Source organism: Sminthopsis crassicaudata, chromosome 5, assembly GCF_048593235.1.
Source record: "Sminthopsis crassicaudata isolate SCR6 chromosome 5, ASM4859323v1, whole genome shotgun sequence".
In the NCBI taxonomy this organism is placed as follows: Eukaryota; Metazoa; Chordata; class Mammalia; order Dasyuromorphia; family Dasyuridae; genus Sminthopsis; species Sminthopsis crassicaudata.
Window position 1 is genome coordinate 173,611,913 of NC_133621.1, and position 19,519 is coordinate 173,631,431.

General features: G+C 36.0%; 1 protein-coding gene across 5 annotated transcripts in view; it reads left to right on the plus strand.

The window, feature by feature from the left end:
- Positions 1-19,217, plus strand: part of LMNTD1 (lamin tail domain containing 1) — a 140,612-nt gene extending 121,395 nt beyond the window's left edge. For 3 of the 5 annotated variants that reach the window (XM_074268815.1, XM_074268814.1, XM_074268816.1), the window contains 2 exons: positions 17,024-17,161; positions 18,754-19,217. The gene's annotated coding sequence lies outside the window, so the exon portion shown is untranslated. The remainder of the gene's footprint in view (positions 1-17,023; positions 17,162-18,753) is intronic. The other 2 variants (XM_074268817.1, XM_074268818.1) reach the window with 2 other exon arrangements.
- Positions 19,218-19,519: the final 302 nt, after the last annotated feature.

The window sequence follows — 19,519 nt, forward strand, 5'->3', positions numbered from 1 at the left end:
TTAAAAAAAAGATCATTTGCCTTTTAAGGATCCTTCTTAGGTATTTATTATTTGGGGGAGGCAGGAGAGTTGACTATGGTCTTCCTGGAATCTAAAGACCTTTGTAAATGACACTGTATTTAGGAATGATACTTCAGTAAATACATTTATTATAGTTGACACTGAGAAAGATACTTTATGCTTTAGCCTATGGAAAAAATCTATCTACATATTATGAAATACTTAAATTAAAACTACTGAGGTATCTTTGATTACTGTGTGTTATCACTTAAAATATGAGCATGGCATTATGTTCTGATAGCTAGAAAATGAAAATTCAAATGTTAAAAATTACCATTTCATTGGATTTTAGTACTAGCATCTAATATGTCCATCCCCAAAGAGGTTAAGCAATTTGCCCATGATCCCATAGCTAGTTAGTAACATGAGCAAGTCCAGGACCCCAGTCTTCTCTCAGCTCAGTATTGTTTCACTACACTGAAAGATCTAATGCTTGCCAAGTATCAGGTTCTCTGCCATTTCATATTCTAATGCTTACCAAACATCAGGTTTTCTGGCCAATTCACACCACTCTTTGTTTGAATAACTTTTTTATGCTGCATTCATAAAATCAAAGCTAGTTGGTTTTTTTCTTCTTCTAAGAACTACCTCCCAGGAATTCATGACTTATTCTTTATTATCTCTTCCCCAGAGAGCTCACTCCATTATGCCATAAATAGGCAGCTGTTTTTAAGAGAGTATCTTACAGTATTAGGAAAACTGAAGAAACAAATGTCTACAGATAGATTATAAGTTCAAGGACCACATATTCGTATTTTGAAATAGTTTAAAGCAATATTGTGGTCTCTTTTCAGCATTTTCCCTGTTGGCCCAAGTAATTTTTGTCACTATGCTTTCTTTGCTAAGTCATCCTTAGCCTGAACTCTTTTTCTCAGTTCTCTTGATTTTTGAATTAGCAAGGTCTTTTTCTGATTGGAACTCAGATCTATCCCTTCATTTTATATCAAAAACAAAACCAATAAAGCCCTAATTCCACAGTGTGTCTAAGACTATAACTATAGAAATTTCCAGAACCAGCTCTTTATTTAGCAACTCCAAACTACTTTTTATCAGTTTTCTTGTCTGTGTCATTTGATCTATCTTCACATGTTCTTGATTCTGATGCCTTTGCAGAAGACTAATTATTCTATTTTGATTATCACTATTAACCGCCTACTCCTGGGTTTTTCAGTTGCTCTCTTCTTTATACTTTTCTTACCACTAGGGTAGTTGAGTGGCACAGTGGATAGAGCACCTGACCTGGAGTCAGGAAGACTCATTCTCCTGAGCTCAAATGTGACCATATTCACTTATTAGCTGTGTAACCTTGGACAAGTCACTCACCCCTTTGTAAAAAAAAAAAAAAAAAAAAAAAAAAAAAAAAAAAAAAAAGCTGGAGAAAGAAATGGCAAACCAAAATTGGGTCATAAAGAGTTGGACATGTCTTGACTTAATCATCACTTACCATCTAGTACCTGCAACATACCATGACAGGTAAACACAAATACCCTTAGAGAGTTCACTACTTTTCCAGTCAGTCTCTATGTTCCTGGACCATAGTGTCATCTGAGAAAACATTTTTATGTCCACAATTCAACTGCCCTTTGGTTTCCTGACTCAATACAGAGTAGAAATATTCTTAAATTATATACATTTTAGTAATATGAATTTTTTGTATATTTTACTACATACCATGGCAAGAAAATGACATGAGATAAGGAAGAAAAAATTTGTCTCCTTGGCCATTAAGCACCAAAACCTATTATTTCTTAAGATTTCCATTGCCATTACTAGAACTCACGAGGAAATTTTTTAGTTGATTCTCTCCATTTTAGTAATATTGGCAAATTTAAATCTGCTTTCCCCCAAGCTGGTCCCACTTTGCTACTCTGAAAAGTTCTAATCCCCTGAAGATATTTTAATTCCATCTTTTACAGCCTCCACCTCCATCTAGTTGATGTCTTTAAGTCTATCCATTTTTTGTATCCTAAGATAATTTTCTTGAAACAAAAGCTGTTTGAGATTTTTTTTGGGGGGATGCGGGGTAATGGGGTAAGAAAGGAAGGAGTTCCTGTTAGCTAAATAACAGTTTCTTTCTGAAACATGTTAGTCTGAAGTGTACATGTCCTAACAGTTTAGCATTTCACTAAAGATGTTATAATCCTTCTCTGAAACAAAGACATCTTTCAGCTCTTATTAGGACAACTAGAATACATAAACATTCCTCAGTGACAAGTTAGGGACTGAAGGGAATACAAGTACAAAAGTGTTTGGATTTTCTTTTGTTTTTTTTCCCCTTTTTGTATTAATGATAACATTTATAATCACTAACTCTACTTGATCTTTTTAATAAACAGTGAAGAATGTTTTGCTTTTACCAACAGGAGAAAATTGAATAGTCTAAAAATCTTAATGCTGATATTTGCTGCAAAATAAACTGAGAGATTTTTCAAAATCACAAATTTAACCATAATAGTTTGGAACAAACCAAACAAAAAGATTGTTCAATATTCAAGCTCCTTTGAGTGTGATTCACATTCCTGTGAAGCAGTTAAAAATCTGTTCCACTCCCACTACAATAACTCCCAGATCCCACTGCTTTCCATGGATATGGGAGAGTTTGTTGTGAGACTAATGGATAGCATAGGTGTGGTGATGCAGAAAAAATTAAAAACAGCTGCATATACAAGTTTCTCAAAAGTTCTCATAATAGTAAGGATAGCAGAGGAATAATCAAGAATTTTAGAGGGGAAAAGGTTATTTTTCCATTTGGCAAAATCTTGCAACATGTGGTTGTAAGTGTCCTACAAAAGATTGGGAAGTTACAGACAAAGAAGAATGAAATGAGAAGCTAGAATATGTAACGTCTTCAGAACTGGCTTTATAAATAGTAACTAATCTATGTAGGCAAAAACACTGGGCTAGAGTACCTCTTCAAAAAAATATATATTTAGTAATAAGTCAGTTAATAAGCATTTATTAATGCCTACTACGTGTCAGACACTGTGCTAATAAGCACTAGGAATACAAAAAGAGGCAAGAGACAATTCCTGCCACCAAAAAGCTTACAGCAGTGGTCCTCAAACTTTTTAAATTAGGGGGCCAATTCACTGTCCCTCAGACTGTTGGAGGGCCGGACTATAGTAAAAACAAAAACTATGACCCTTAGCCCAGTGCCGGAAGTGTGCGTTGCTAACGAGAGTTTAGGTCGAAAGTCACTTCTGGTCTGATTTTGCCATAACCCAGAAGGCTGCATAAACATCCTCAGTGGGCCGCATCTGGCCCACCAGCCATAGTTTGAGGACCCCTGGCTTACAGTGTGCTGGAAGAGACAAGAAGACATGCACAACATATTTGTATCTATATGACTCAATTTATAATACAAATAAATATGTACAAATATATAAAGATATATACACACACACATACAAGATAAATAGGAAATAATTAAAAGAGGAAAGGCACTAGAATTAAAAATGGTTTGGAAAAACTGACTTTAGAAGGTGAGATTTTATTTGGGACTTAAAGGAAACTAGGAGATGAAGATGAGGAGGGACAATGTTTCAAGCATGGGGAATATCCAGAGAAATATCTGAAGCCAAGAGATAGAGGATCTTATTCATAGAAGAACTACGGGCCAGTGTCATTAGCAAGAAGAATATATGGTAAAGAGAGTGAAGTATACAAAGAATGGTAAGGTAGATAAAGGGGCTAGATTATGAAGGACTTTGAACACCAGACAAGGATATTTTATATTTGATCTTGGAGATGATAGGGAGCCACTGGAATTTATTACGAAGCATCAGACCTGCACTTTAAGAAAATCACACTTAAATGGAGAGAGACTTATGGTAAGCAGACCAACCAGCAGGCTATTATGATGAGGTGATTAAGGCTTATACCAGGGTAATGGCAGTATCATAGGAAAGAATGAGGCATGTTAGAGAGATGTTGTAAAGGTAAAATTAATAGGCCTTGACAACAATTTGAATTAATTTGGAAAGTGAGAGATACTGAAAAGTTGAGGAGGACACCTAGAATGAGAGCCTCTAGGACTGGAACATTTATGATGTTCTTATCAGTATTCGGTAGAGGAGAGAGATTAGAGGGAAAGATGAGTTTAATTTTGAACCTATTGAGCTTAAGATGTCTGTGGGACATCCAATTTGAGATGTCTGAATGGCAAATGGAAAGGTGATTTTGGAGATCAACAAAAAAGGTTAGAGCAAGAGAGGTAGATGAGAATCACCAGCATGGAGATGATAATTAAATCCATGAGAACTGATGAGATTACCAAATGAAATCATATATAAGAAAAAGAGTAGAAGGTCCAGGTAAGAACCCTGTAGGTTACCAATAGTAGGTAAATGTGAACAGAATGAGGATTCAGCAAAGGAGCCAGAGAAGGAAGATAGGTAAGAGGGGATATGAGGAGAAAGTGGTGTTTTGAACATTTTTGAGAAAAGAGGGTGATCCAACAATTTCAAAGACTGAAATGAATTCAGTAAGAAGGAAGATTAAGAAAAGGTCATTGGATTCGACAATTAAGACGATCATAAGTGATATCAGAAGTTTCAGGAGAATAATGTTGGAAGATGGATTGTAGAAAATTTAAAAAAAAGCATGAGGAGAGGAAGTAAAAGATACTTATTGTAAATGGCTTTCTCAAACACAAAGGGCAGAAGAGATGTAATATCATAGTTAGCAGGGATAGAAGGATGAAGTGAAGGTTAAATATTTGAAGTTTTTGAGTGTGGAGGAGATATGGACATTTTGCAGGTAAGAAGGAAGGAGGAAATAGACAAATTGAAGATAATTGAGAGGAATAATCTGTTGGAGGAGTTTGGACATAATATGGTAATGCTTATATAGGTAGAGATTAGCTTTAGTGGAGAGTAGGGCTACTTCTTTGTGTGAGACAAGAAGAAAGGAGAGAAATAATGACAAAAAGCATGTGAATAATATGAATTGAGAAAGAAGAGGGAAGAGAGAAGCATGGTAAATGACCTAAATTTTTTCTTATCTAAGTGGGGTAGGAAGGAAGGATGAAAAGTTTAGAAGAGCTGTTGTTAGTGAATTATTAAGGCAAGTGAGGAAGATTGTCTAGCAGCAATGAAGTCTCAGTTGGATAAAATAAAGTTGTAATGTTCCCAATCAATATAGTTGCATTATTTTCTCTATCTTTATTTGGTAGCATCTATGTAGAAGCAAAAGGAATGATTGAGAATGCTGAAATAATTGGTAGGAAAAGGAGGCCAGAGATTAATCTAGAGGAGAGAACACTGGTTCACCAAAGGGTCAAAAAGGGGAAAAGAGGAGAGAGTAGATAGTACACAGGTAGTAGCTTGAAAGAGCACTGAGGGACTGAAGTATTGAAGATCATGATATAGAAGAAGAGCAAGGTTTAATAAGGAAAAGCAGAGCAAGAAGTGGGAAATTATTAGCTTATGGCCAGATAAAGTTGTTTTATGCTTGCGTTGCTTATGCAACAGGCAATTCAGAGGGCATAGTAGAAGGGCTGGATAGCATTTGATTGGGACTTTGGGATGGGAGGTTTGAGGATGATGAGAATAAGAAATCAATTGGAGGGAGTTAGGAATGGGATTTGGATGGACCTATAGAGGTTCTGGATTGTAAAGGAAATGCATAACAAGTTATGAGTAAGTTCTTAATTGAATGAAAGACCATACTTTTCTTTCCAGAAGAATAGTGTAAGCCTTGACACATATAAATACTGCAAATATCTGTGATTTCATCTATATAGGTTCTCTCTTTGTCAATGTTCCTTCCACATCTTGCAGATAATTAATGGTTTTGCAATAGCATATGTAGATATACATAAACTTATACACATATATTTGAACCAAACCTGTGATTTCATTGACATAGGAAACTTCTGGTGAGGAAATGTTAGCTCTTATTATATCCTCTCTACTAATGCATATTAGTATCTGCTTTACATTGCTCAGGAGCTGAGAGATTAAATGACTTTTCCTGAATCACACATAGCTGATATGAGTCAGAAATGGGACTTGAGTCAAATTTTCCTAACTCCAAATTTAGCTATGCCTTGTACCCCTCATATATATAAATATTTGAACCCAGGCTTGCTATCAAATATTTGCTACCAAATTAAAACACACACACACACACACACACACACACACACACACACACAAGATCATCTTGACCTGCTCAGCAATGTGACCTTCTCTAGAGATCTCTTAGGTCTCTATTATCCCTTTCCTCTCATTTCCTTCAGTGAGTGGAGCTAAGATCTGCCTACTTAGATAAGATTAACTTGTGATGATTTAAAAACTGAAAAAGAACTTTAAATAAAAAACAGCAACTAACTAGTAAAATGTTCTGAACCCCCAGGCAATTGGTTGATCACCAGATGAAGAAGAATCTCCTGGCTAGTTAAATTTAGCATAATCAGTTATCTACAAATTATCCTTCACTCTTACTATCAAAAAAACTGAAAAATTATTTTTTCTAGCAAATAATTATTAAAAGTATAAATTAACAGCAAGCAAAACTTTTAAATAGAAGGGAAAAACTCCCTTAGTAATGAAGGTTATCTCCCATTGAATGAGGCAGCAGAAGACTCTAATAGATTCACTATTCATTTCCTAACAGTTTCTCAGAGAAACCATAATTCTATCACTCTCTGTTAGATTCTCTTAATAACCAAGCTAGCCAGGAAAAGAAAAAAGTATTTGCTACTACTATTTCCTCTGTTCTTCCCTCCAAAGAGATTTTTTAAAATACCCTCTGCATGAGACAGGCCTTATCTGGTTGAGAAAAAAAATAGAACTTCCATGATATTTAGTGACTTAAATCCCTTCACAAGGCAACTAGTACAAGTTCCTGCCACAACGTTTGTTTATGTGTATATATATACACAAATGTATATTTACGTATATATATGTACATATAAATATATGTAGGGGGAGGTGTTGCCTACCAAGTGATCTACTTATATAATACACATATGCAGAGAGAGAAAGAGAAATAATGTTCCTGCTATCCAAGGATCAGCCTATCAATAAAAAGAAAAAGAAAAATTAAAAAAAAAGAAAAGGTTAAAAAGTTTTGGTTCTTCTACAGCAGATAACATAGAGCCTAGTATTCAAATGTTTTCCTAACCTGGTAGGACTTGGCATAACAATCAGAAATTCAGAGTTACTCCCATATCTCCATACAATGATAATAAACATCAGAATAGAGCTTTATGTACTTTTGTTGTTGGGTCATTTCAGTCATGTCCAACTCTTCATGACCCCATTTGGGATTTTCTTGGCAAAGATACTAGAGTGGTTTTCCATTTCCTTCTCCAGCTCATTTTACACATGAGGAAATTGAGGCAAACACTGACTTATCCAGTATCACACAGCTACTAACTGTTTTGAGGCTAGATTCAAACTCAGAAAAAGGAGTAATTCCTGTCTCCAAGCTTAGTACTCTTATCTATTGTGTCACATACAGGAATATGTATTTTTATCTTTTGAGCACATGTGCTGGATCCACTTTTATTTGTTTCTCAGTGGGTCAGCATAAAACCTAGAATTGCTCAGGTTTCCATGTTCTTCAATGTCCTCTTCCTTAGGACCCTAAAGCAATTAAATTTGGAACTTTCCATGATCACTTCCACTCAAAGTAAAGTTTCTAATAATGAGGAGGTAGTTGGAGAATACCAGAAAAAGACACCATTCTAAAAGTGGGTTTTTATTTCAACTCTTCCACAAACTAGCCATAAATCCTAAAGCTTATTAAAAAAAGAAAAAAAAAAACTTTATAGACCCGAATTTCATCATCTTTAAAAGTAGTCATAGTTATGAACCCATTTTGAGAAATTCAAATAATATACACTTGGCAATGTCCTCCAACTTTAGATCTATTCCCCAGTTCTTCATCTCTTGCTGCCTCTTTGGCTACATTTGCTCTTACAAGGTAGCAACATGGAAAGTGCCATACTATATCAAATTGATGACCATTCAGCCTAGGGATCAGTTGCCAAAAGCAATCCCAGGAAACATTATTCTAACATCACTTAGTAGCTTTATAGCTACCACTCATAATTTTATCCAGATGGCTTCCAATTCTGGATATTTTAATATTTGAAAATATTTAATATTTTGAAGTAAAATCTTTGTTCACTTTATCTGCATCATAATTATGTAGATGACTATTCCAACTTAACTGTCAGTTTACAAGCTGAAGAATTTTAATATATCTGAAACTGTTTTACCAAGGAGTTAAGAAAAGGTAGGGGAAATGAATATAAGGGATAATGTTATAAAAAAATTATTCATGCCTATATACTGTCAAAAAATGTATAATTATAAAATTAATAAAAAAAGAAAAAAGAAAAGAAAAGGCAGGGGAAAGAACTGAGGGAGGAAAGGATTAGATGATATAGAAAGGACAAAGAACAAAGTTTGGAGTTCCAAGGAAGAGGGAGAGGTAAGACAATAACAATTTTGATCAGACAAGGTAATTTCAGATTTCATGAATATAGAAATGGAAGTGGAACACTTATGTGTGATGGTAAGATCAAAGTATGACCATCTTTATCAGTAGCTCTCATCAGGGTGAAGAAGTCGGAAGGATCTAGGAAATGAGCACATTAATGAAATGGCTGCTCACAATCACAGGCTCAGGCAATGCAACTGTACTGGAATTGTAGGTGACTAAGACAGTGCCTGGAACATGATAGAAGAAAATTATTAGGGTTATAAAAACAAGCATCAATGTTACCTGGTTAATGGCTGGTGAAATATGATTGCATATGCCCCTTTCAATAGCATATGACATATATTGTATTTAAGATATACTTTAACATGATTAACATGTAGGAGACTGCCTGCCATCTAGGGGAGGGGATGGAGGGAGGAAGGGAAATGTTGGAACAGAAGTAATTGCAAGAGACAATGTTGAAAAAACTATCCATGCATATGTTGTGTCAATAAAAAAAAAAATAATAAAATAGCATATGGCACCATCAGAAGGAAAAATAGCATTTCTTAAGCTCTAAATCATTAGAAAGAGAGGACCATAGGGTTAGCAGAGGAGATAAGATTCCAGAAATTGAACTAGAAATCCCAGTCTCTAGTATAGTTGCTACATATTTGTGATTAGCATTAACACTAGAGGGAACCTGCCAAGTTTGCCATTTCTATTTAACAATAGCAGCCTCCTAGGTTATATTCATCTTGTTAAAAGAGCCATCTTGAATCACCCAATGTATAATAGGTAGCACCAGACAAAGAATGATTGTGTCATCCTGAGTCATCTGCTTAGTAATTAGTAAGATTGCTTCTCAAAATTTTACATGTATTGTAAATATAGGATATTTACAAGGGCCCTCACAGGTATTGACTAGTAAGAATTCTTAATACTGCTACCTTTTGTGGCCTCCCCTAAATTATCCAATGGGACAAGTGCTTTAGAAGATGCTTTACATTTAGGAAGAGCTAAAAGGCTAAATATGGCAAGAGGAGGCTATGGCCCAAGAGTTCAAAGATGCCTCCATTGTCCATCTCTATAAAGGTAAAGGGAATAGATTGTCTTATGACAATCACAAGGAGGTCTCTCTTGTCAGAGCTCTCCCTTAATAGGCTGATTCTATATCTGGAAAAGGGCCATCTATCTTAGAGCCAGAATTGCTTCAGAAGAGGCCGAAGAATAATTGATATAGACTTTTCTGCCCGATAACTCTAGAAGAAATGCCAGAATCAGAACAGAGGTCTGTATCAAAATCTTTGATACTGTTAGTCATGAGAGCTAAAGGACACTTATGTCAAAATTTGCTCAGAGAAGTTCTTTAGTGTAGTAGTCCATTTCAAGATGGAATGCTAGCCCTGGTTCTGGACAATGGGCAATGCTCACCAGTGGAGTGAGCCAAGACTATCTGTGTATATTTCCGTGCTTTTCGGCATGATGTTTTCAGCCATGTTGTCAAATACCTTTGATGAGAACAACATAGCATCAACGTCGGCTAGCACACTGATGGTAAATTCTTCAACTTGAAAAAGCTACAAGCCAAAACTAAAGTAGATGGAGTATTGGTGAATGATTTTTTTCATTTGCAGATGATTGTACACTCAGTGAAGTCTCTGAAGACAAGATACAACAAAGTATGGATCAATTCTCTGTTGCCATACAGGGAACCATCAGTTATAGCAAATGATGAAATTTTAAATGCTATAGATGAGTTTACTTCCCCTAGCAATATAATTTCCAGGGATGTCCACCTTGATAATGAGATTGACACATGCATTGCCAGAACTAGCTCTGTGTTTGGGAGACTCCAAAGGAAAATATGGGAGAAGAAAAATAGTGTGATTACCAAATTGAAGTCTACAGAGCCATTGTGCTGACCTCATTATTGTGTGCCTGTGGAACCTGGATGGTATAATAGCTCCATGCCAGGAAACTGAATCATTTCCATTTGAATTGTCTTATGAAGATTCTGAAGATCACCTGGAAGGATAAGATACCAGACACTGAGGTATGCTTTCTCAAACTAAATTGCCAAGTATTCCAACTCTGCTACATAGAGCACAACTCCATTCAACTTGTCACATTGTTTGAATGCCAAATGCGTGCTTGCCAAAAAGATTATTTTAAAAAGAACTTACACAAAGCAAACATTCACAAGATAGTTAAAAAAAAATGATACAAGGACACACTCAAAGTCTTTGTTTTTGTTTGTTGTTTTTTCCTGAGGCTGGGGTTATGTGACTTGCCCAGGGTCACACAGCTAGGAAGTGTTAAGTGTCTGAGACCAGATTTGAACTCAGATCCTCCTGAATTCAAGGCTGGTGCTCTATCCACTGCACCACCTAACTGCCCCAAAGTCTTTGTGTTAAAAAACTTTAGAATTGATTGCATGACATGGAAAAAACTGGCACAGGACTTCCCAGCATGGCATGTCCTCATCAGAGAAGGTACTGTATTCTCTGAGCAAAGCAGAATTGAATTGATGAAAAAGAAACTGGAGATGCTCAAAATTAGAGAATACACACAAATGTTTATAGGGACTATTTGTGTCTGACCTATGCATAGCATTCTGAGCTTATATTGTTCTGATTGGCCATAGTCGAACACCCTGTAACTTGACTCTTAACCTAGTGATGTCATTTTGGCCCTCTTCAAGAGTGAAGGACAACAACCAATGAACCCTAGTGCTAAATTTCCCTGGGAAGTTTAATTAACAACCTCATAGTTGTTAGTTAACAAGCCATCAGTTCTTATCAATTTCATGTTTTAAGAACCAACCAAAGATCCCCTTTGGAAAGCATCTATGCCTTCTGCCCCATCTGTCAAGGCAGCAGGTTCTGTATCACCTTCCCTTTTCCAAGAGCATCTCTTCATACTGATAACAGTATTTGCCAAACCCACAACTATCCCAGCTGCTTCCTCAAATTTCACCAATTTTTCAGCTCACATCACCATAGTTATGGTGCTTAAGTCTGAAGCTACTCTAATTGGGCTCCACCCCTAAGACTAGTTCTAATTACATCTAAAACAAGGTAGGTTAGGGTATAGTAGTCTATGGGATGGCCAAATAGATGCAATCTCTCAAACTCATTTCCTTTGGAAACTTTGGATTCCTTTGCTGATCCTAGTTGGGCAGTTTGCTGTGCAACTACAATATGAATTCATCTTTATGGGACCAAGTACTAAGAGGTGCCCATTTCAGTGACCTAGAAAGAGACAAAAGCTCTCCTTCTGGATGCTCAAATCAGTTCATCTAACTTTAATAACAAATCCTGGAGCCTTTCATGTGGAATTCAACTGCAAGGAGTATCTCAGCATTAGCTACATTAGACCATGTTCTTAAGAGCCATTGATTCAGCGATTCATCATTTTTCTATTTGAATTTTTCCTGTAAATCTTCCACAGAAGTAGGAGTCATCTTCTTCTCTACAGCAAAAATAATTTTAGGACTTTTTTTTTTAACCACTCTGTGAATTTCCAATTCTCTTCCTCTCGTCTGGTCTCATTTTCCTGTGATGATTCCAATCTCAGAAGGATACAATGGAAATGAAATTTCTGGAACTAGAATTTCTATCTCAAAACAATGGAGTGGATTTGTGGTTTCAACATATCAGTCTCCATCCTCATCAAAAAAGGCCCCTTTACAGCCATAGTTACTAGCTCCTTCAAATTCTTTGCACAATCCCTTTAAGCCAAAATCACAATCTCTAGTTGCTGAATATATTATATTAAGCTAGTTCACTTCCAGTTTTATTATGCTGGAAGTGCAAATTCTGCGACATAGTCAACAGCAACCAAAAGGTGCTGGAGGTGGCATTTTAACCCTCCAGGCCACCTTTTCTAGAACTCAATGAAGTAATCTCTTCATGTGAGTAAGAGACAATGATTATGTAACAAAGATAAAGCAGCACTTCAGTACATCCCTCCTCCTTATCTCCTCTCCCCAAAGAAAAGCATCTAACCAATAAGGAATGACAACTTAAGTGGTTGTCCGACATTCATCAATTTAAAAGGCCCCAACTCCATGTACATAGAATTTTTTATGCCCTTAAATTATTAGAAAGCTGGAGCTAATCAGGATCTGGGGACCAGTTTTGATGCTTTTTTGGGGTGAGGAAAATTAATCCTTGTTAAGGGAAAAAAAGAAACCCTGGTATTATTATCACATACCTGTTAACCTGACCCTCTATGTGTATGTTCCTCAAGGATCTGTTGTTCGCCCTCTTTGGTTTTTTTTTGTTTTTTTAATCTATTCTTCAACAATTTTATCCCCTCCTACAACTTCAAGTGCCACCTTCAATAAATCAGTAAATAAATCAGCAAGCATTTTTTAAGCATATGTGCCTTCTGACATTTATAAAGCTCTTGAAGGTTTATAAAGGCTTACATATCTTGTATGATTCTCAGAACAACCCTGTGAGGTGGCTACAGTTTGGCATATGAAGAAATTGTAGCTCAACAAAATTAAATTGTCAGTGACAGGCTTCAAATCCAAATCTCTCCTGACTCCACACCTAGTGCTTTTTCTAATATATCAGATCTCCCCTTCTTCTGTATAGATGCCTATTGTAGTAGTCTCCTAACAAATTTTCTCACCACTCCTCTCACCTTCTCATTTGTCCTTCATACATCTGTCAGAAAAATCTATTTTTTGTATTGTTCTGGATTTACACTCCTTTGCTTAAAATTCTAGAGTGGTTCTTTCTTGCCTAGTAAATAAAATTCAAACACTTTTGCCTACCTTTCAGGGTCATCCATCATTTGGTACTTATTTACCTTTCCAGATATTTTTATAATACTTCCCATCACATACTCCATTCATTATGTTCCAGGCTAGTAATAAGGAAGTTATATAATTAGTAACAAGGAACATAATAGCTATAATAGGGGCAGAATGTAATCATTGCAAATAGAAGAGGTAAATTGTGAAATGTTATGGGTGCATGGAAAAAGGTAAAATTCCTTATGGTTAGGATGATCAGGGAATGTTTCATCAGTTGGTGGGAGGGGGATTTCAAATGGAGCTAAGGAATAAATAGGATTTTAACACACATATGTACAGGGGAAAGGAATTCTAAATATAATACTGACTACCATGCCCTCTACTGCCTGAAGGAGAGGTGTGTTAGATGCTACTCCTCCTTCAGGGTTCACCAATACTCTTACAGGGACTGAGCATGTCTAGATTCTCTACCAATGGCTCCAGTTCCCACTGATGATGTTCCCCCAATTATAAGGGGTGGATCCTCTATACCCTAGGCTCATTTATTCACTTAGAGTTCAATTAACTATTACTCCAGCCATGAAATTAAAAGATGCTTGCTTCGAAGAAAAGCCATGGCAAATCTGCACAATATGCTAAAAAGCAGACATCATCACCTTGCCAACAAAGACCCATATAGTCAAAGGTATGGTTTTTTCCATTAACTAAGTATGATTGTTAAAGATGGAATAAAAGGAAAGCTTCCATGAAAATAATAACTTTGCAATTGTGATGCTGGAGAAGACTTTTGAGAGTCCCTTGGACAGCAAGGAAATCAAATTAGTCAATACTTAAAATAAATTCAGGCTTTTCACAGGAAGATTAAATACTGAAGCTAATACTTAAATACTTTGGCCACAAGATGAAAAGATGGGAATCTTTGGAAAAGATCCTGATGATGGAAAAGATTGAAGACAAAAAGAAAAGAAGGATGGCAGAGAATGAGATAGATAGCATCATGAAACAATAAACATGAACTTGCACAGACAGAGAGAGATATAAGAGGATAGAAGGGCCTGGCAGAGTATGTAATTCATGGGACCCCAAAGAGTCAGACAAAACTAAACAGCTAAACAACAAAAATAATCACAATCTTATTATGAGCCTTTCTTCCTCTTGCTCTCCTGCCAATGATCTCCAACACTGAAGAAGAGAAGGGCATTGGGTTTATAGCTTAGTTCACTTCCCATAAAGCACAATATCAAACTCCAAGGCCAAAGTTCCCCTTGGATTTGAGTCCCAGGCTCTTTCAGGGTCCCAATGCCAAGCTGGCTGACTGCAACATCTAACCTGAAATTCTGCCTCCAAAGGTTGCCATGACTCAATCTCCCATTTGCTGTTAGCACCTAAAAAATATGAGGACATATGACATAGAACAACAGCACCCCCATGCTTGTTTCTTGGAAATGGGAAAAAAAGAGGGAAGGTAATGCCCACTTTCAATTCAGTTCACATACCAAGATAAAGTTGAACCCTCTTAGTTCAGTAGGAGAGAAGCTGGAGAAAAGAGAGTGTCCCAGAAGGGCAGTTTTAAAAGATATAACCTTTTATAGCTATACAGCTAAGGAACTACACACACACACACACACACACACACACACACACACACACACACGGGAATACAGAAAAGCAAGGCACCTGGCTACATATTAGACTATGAGGTCATGAGCAAGGCAAACTAACTTACACACATTAGGGTCATTAAGGTAGGAAAGCACAAGATGAGTTCAGGTTTTAGTTTTTTATAAGTAACTTGGTTGTAATACATATGTGTGTAAGGTAATCATAAGTGATAATAAGGATGAAAAGAGGTTGGAGTCAAATTTTGGAGGATCTTGAAAGCCATATTAAGGAATTTTAATTTTATTTTATATGCATTAAGAAGCAATTGAACGTTTTTGATCAAAATGGTCATAAGATTAGATGTCTGCTTTAGAAAGATTACTCTAGCAACAGTGTTTAAGATAAATAAAAGTTAGAAAGACCAATAAGTAGGCTAACTAAATTAAAGATGTGAGGAATACAAGGACCTGAGCCAAGGTATGTGTTATATATTTGGACCACATTGTAAAATGCTTTTAGTAGTTCTGGATAGTGATGACTTTGGGTCACAGTGTGAAAAATTCATGTCTCTGAAAATAAAAACATCTTGTGTACACATATTTTCTTGAGCTTACTTGCAGGAAAAGTTTCAGAATCCTTGCAGTCAGATATTATGGGGCCTGAGGCTACCCTGTGCAAACTTGGATTTCAAAGTACAATCACTCTAGCAAATCATTTATAGATTTTAAATGAGAGAGATCCTAGCATTTATTGTGGAACAGCTAGGTGGTTCAGTGGTTGGAGCACCAAGCTTGAAGTTAGGAAGATCTGACTTCAAATCCAACATCAGACACTCATGAGCTGTGTGACCACGGGCAAGTCCCTTAATCTCTATTTGTTTCAGTTCCTCATCTGTAAAACGTGCTGGGGAAAGAAATAGCAAAGCACTTTAGTATCCTTACCAAGAAAATCTCATAGACAAATGTCCAGGGAGTCATTTTGTTAAAAGATTATTTTGCAAATTGAAGCATAAACAAAATACTAAAAGGGAGATTTTATTTGGTTTGATTTGTAGGCTCAAATTCTGTACCAATTTTCATTGCTTCCTTACTCTTTCTATTTCTTCTTTTTCCTTTCGTTGATATTCTGTTCTTCCTCTCAGCTTTCATATCTATTGTTCATAAAACTATTCTATTAATTTCTATGCATACTTTATATTCCTCAGCTGTCCTTCCAATTTCTGCTATTATCCTATTCCTTGTTCTCCATACTACTAATATTGTTGCTTTGCCACAGATGGGTAGGATGAGGTAAATTAGGGGAAAGCTTTCAATCCAGGCCTTTTCATATGTTCCTTCAAAGTCTTTACCTTATACCCAAATCTTTCCTTGGTTATGGAAAGAGGAGTGATGATGTCATGGAGGCCAGTAGTATCTTAAATGTGTCAATTTTGTGTGTTAATATGTGTCAAATCACAAATGTAATACCTTTAGGGAAATACATGCTTGCAAATTTTCACCATTTTGTCTTACACTAGTCAATTCAATATTATTATTTGCTCCTCCTTTCAGTTTTTTATGGCAGAAAGTCTGCACAAGTATCTATTGATAATCAGTCCTCCCATTAATAAAAATTTCCACAGAATATTCATCATACACTATGTCTATCCCTAGTAGAGTTTATAAATGCAGTTCCTAGTTTCTTTTTAGTTACTTGCTAGAAAACTATAAATACTTGCTTTAAAAAGTTTTTGATTTTTCTTTCACAACATGACTAATAAGATAATTATATGTATATAATCTATATCAGATTCTTCACTACCTTGGGGAAGATGATGATAAGGGAAGGAGAGAGAAAACTTTTGGGACTCAAAATCTCATAAAAATGAATGGTGAAAATTATCTTTACATATAATTGGAAAAATAAAGTACTATTGAGGAAAAAAGTTGCTTTGGCCACAGAGAGCATACCACTTGCCCAGAATCACCAGCTAGTACATGTCAGCAGTAGGATTTGTGTGCAAGTCTTCCTAATTCCAAGAACAGCCCATTATATACCATACTTACATTTTAATAGTAATTAAAGTTTACAAGAGAACTTTTAACTCTCCTGTTAGTAATTTCACCATGTTCTCTAAGATATATTTCACAATGTGTTAATTTTATTTTTATCCAGGAGGAGGAAATTCAAATCTAGTGAACAATAAGATACCCCAATGCGCCGTGATCAGCCTTCATCATTTAAGAGACAAAGTCAGCAGCTAGCAAGAAGGTGGTTCTTTTTTGAAAAAGAATAATTTCTTATATAACTATGGTATGTCAGCTTCTCAAAGCAGGAGAGTATTGATCAGGCTAAAACTTATTAAGTAGCCAAAAGGGAAGCATGATGGTCAAAAGCAAAAGCAAGTCTAGCCTTTATTTTGGCACGGCTTCCTGAAAACCATTTATTTCCATCATTTTTACCATACAGAGTGACAGATCTGTAACTCCTGCTGTTTATGCAGATGCATTTCCCAAAATCACATTGTGACAGAAAATCAAAAGTCTGTGATCTAGACAGGCTGTCTACTTCAGGACACATTTTCTTGAAAATAGACACACTATATAGCTTTAGTTACTTTGGCTTTCTAGTATCTGGAAGTAGTATGTCAAGGTAAGTAGTTAGGATTTTTTTTAGCTCATTGACAGCTCATCACCACCCAAATTATTTTCATCCCTAGGATTTGCAAAATTGGGTAGAAAATCTCATGAGTGGGAAGTTCCAGTAGGATAATCATCCTCTAAATTGTGTAGTGTGATTGAAACTGTGCTGTCTCACCTGTTAACCTTTGGTTCCTATCAAAAGTTCAGAGATTAAAATAAAGAGTGTAGACCTGTTTCTAATGTCTATGTGGCTTGCATCAGGACACTGGTCTTCTTAGTCTAGGAGTAGGCTTCTCTGCCTTATATAACTCTATCCATTTGAATAACTGCTTTTATAAAGCTAAGATCTAGGGTGTTTAAGAAAGCATTATGTAGACAGAAAGATGTGGGCTATACTGTCCTGCACATGATAGGTGAGGAGGAACATGGAATATGAGAACAATATACTAGATATCAGGCCAGATCTAGCCATTTAAGACTAAAACATTGTATTTTTTTCTGTTGATCATATGTTTTTTCTAAGAAGATGTGGATGATGTCCCTTTAATATCCTTTGCTTCACATAATTACTCGTCATATATTTTGGAATTTATAATTAAAAGGATTCACATAAATCCTTGTGTAATGATGTCATATTATGATTTACTATCCATGTTCCCAAACTATTCACATTAATAGCTCCCCATTAGGTCCCTCAGGAATCACTTGTACATTTTCAGAACACTGTCTACAATACTTCATGCCACTTTGTATTCTTAAATATGATATCTTGAGCATGCGTTTTGCCAAATTGCATGAGATTGTTCTGCCTTTTTAAAAAATTTTGTAGTTGCTATAGAAACAGTATGATCACAGTGTTGTGAGGGGAGCACAGGGGCATCCAAAAGTGTATAATAAAAGTTAATCGATTCCCTGATCCATCATTACTTCCAGCTGTCTTTTTTTGGTAATGATTATCCTGTTCACATTGAGAATATAAACATACAGTCAAATTAGCTCCAAAGACTATTGCCAATAAGAAATTTTCTTCTTGATAATTTCCCCTTTCACCTCTTTTCCCTCCCACCATAAAGCTAGTAGTGTTTAAGGCTCAGAGTTGCAGACTATTCTCCCATGATGAGCATAGTTTACCTGCTTCGAAACATTTGAACTAGAGCATTTTCCTTACACTTTAAGTTTATATCATTTTGAAATTTCTTATCTAAATCTCTCTAGTTCATTAAACTTAATAAAATATTGTCTCTTTTGATTTCTTTTCTACAGGATCCCCTGCACCGTGGGGTGTTCAGTGCTGACCAATATATTTATACTTTGATTTCATTTATGGAAAGTTGCAGCTGAAGTATATGCTTCTTAGAGCATCTTACCATTTACTACTCAAATAGCACTTTTCCAAACTAGTTTCTACACAGAACAGTTTTGTCCTTGATGATACTCCATTGTCATAAATCAATAAATGTTGGTCTGGGAGTATCCAATATCTGGGGTAAAGGAGGGCAGAGACAGGAAAATATGGCAACCAAATAAATGGGCAAGCAATATAAAGGACATGCATTATACCTAGTTCAAAGAAAAAACTCTGAGTAAGTGGAGAATGTGTCTGTGTCTGTGTTGTGAGTGGGGGATGGTAAGGAAAGAGTCAGAAACAGAAAAAGGAGAGAGGAGGAGAGGAGAGAAGAGAGAAGGAGAGAAATAGAGAAACAGAGAGAGAAGAGATAGAGAAGAAAGAAGAGAGGAAAATTTCAAGAAGGGATAGTAGAAATGTAGGGAAATAAAAATATTCAGAGAATGAAGAAAGAGTTCAATCCTTTGTGCTTATATAGAGTGATAGTACAGTAACAAGTATCCTTGTTGGATCCTGAGTGGCCCCACACCTAGCCAGCTTTCATTAAAGTAAAAATTCTCTTACAGAATCTCACTTTAGATCAGGTACAATGCTAAAATACCAATAATGATAAGAACTAAAACTGATAGAGCGTTTCAATGTTTGCAAAGTGATATAGATGATTGGATGGATGGATGGGTGGGT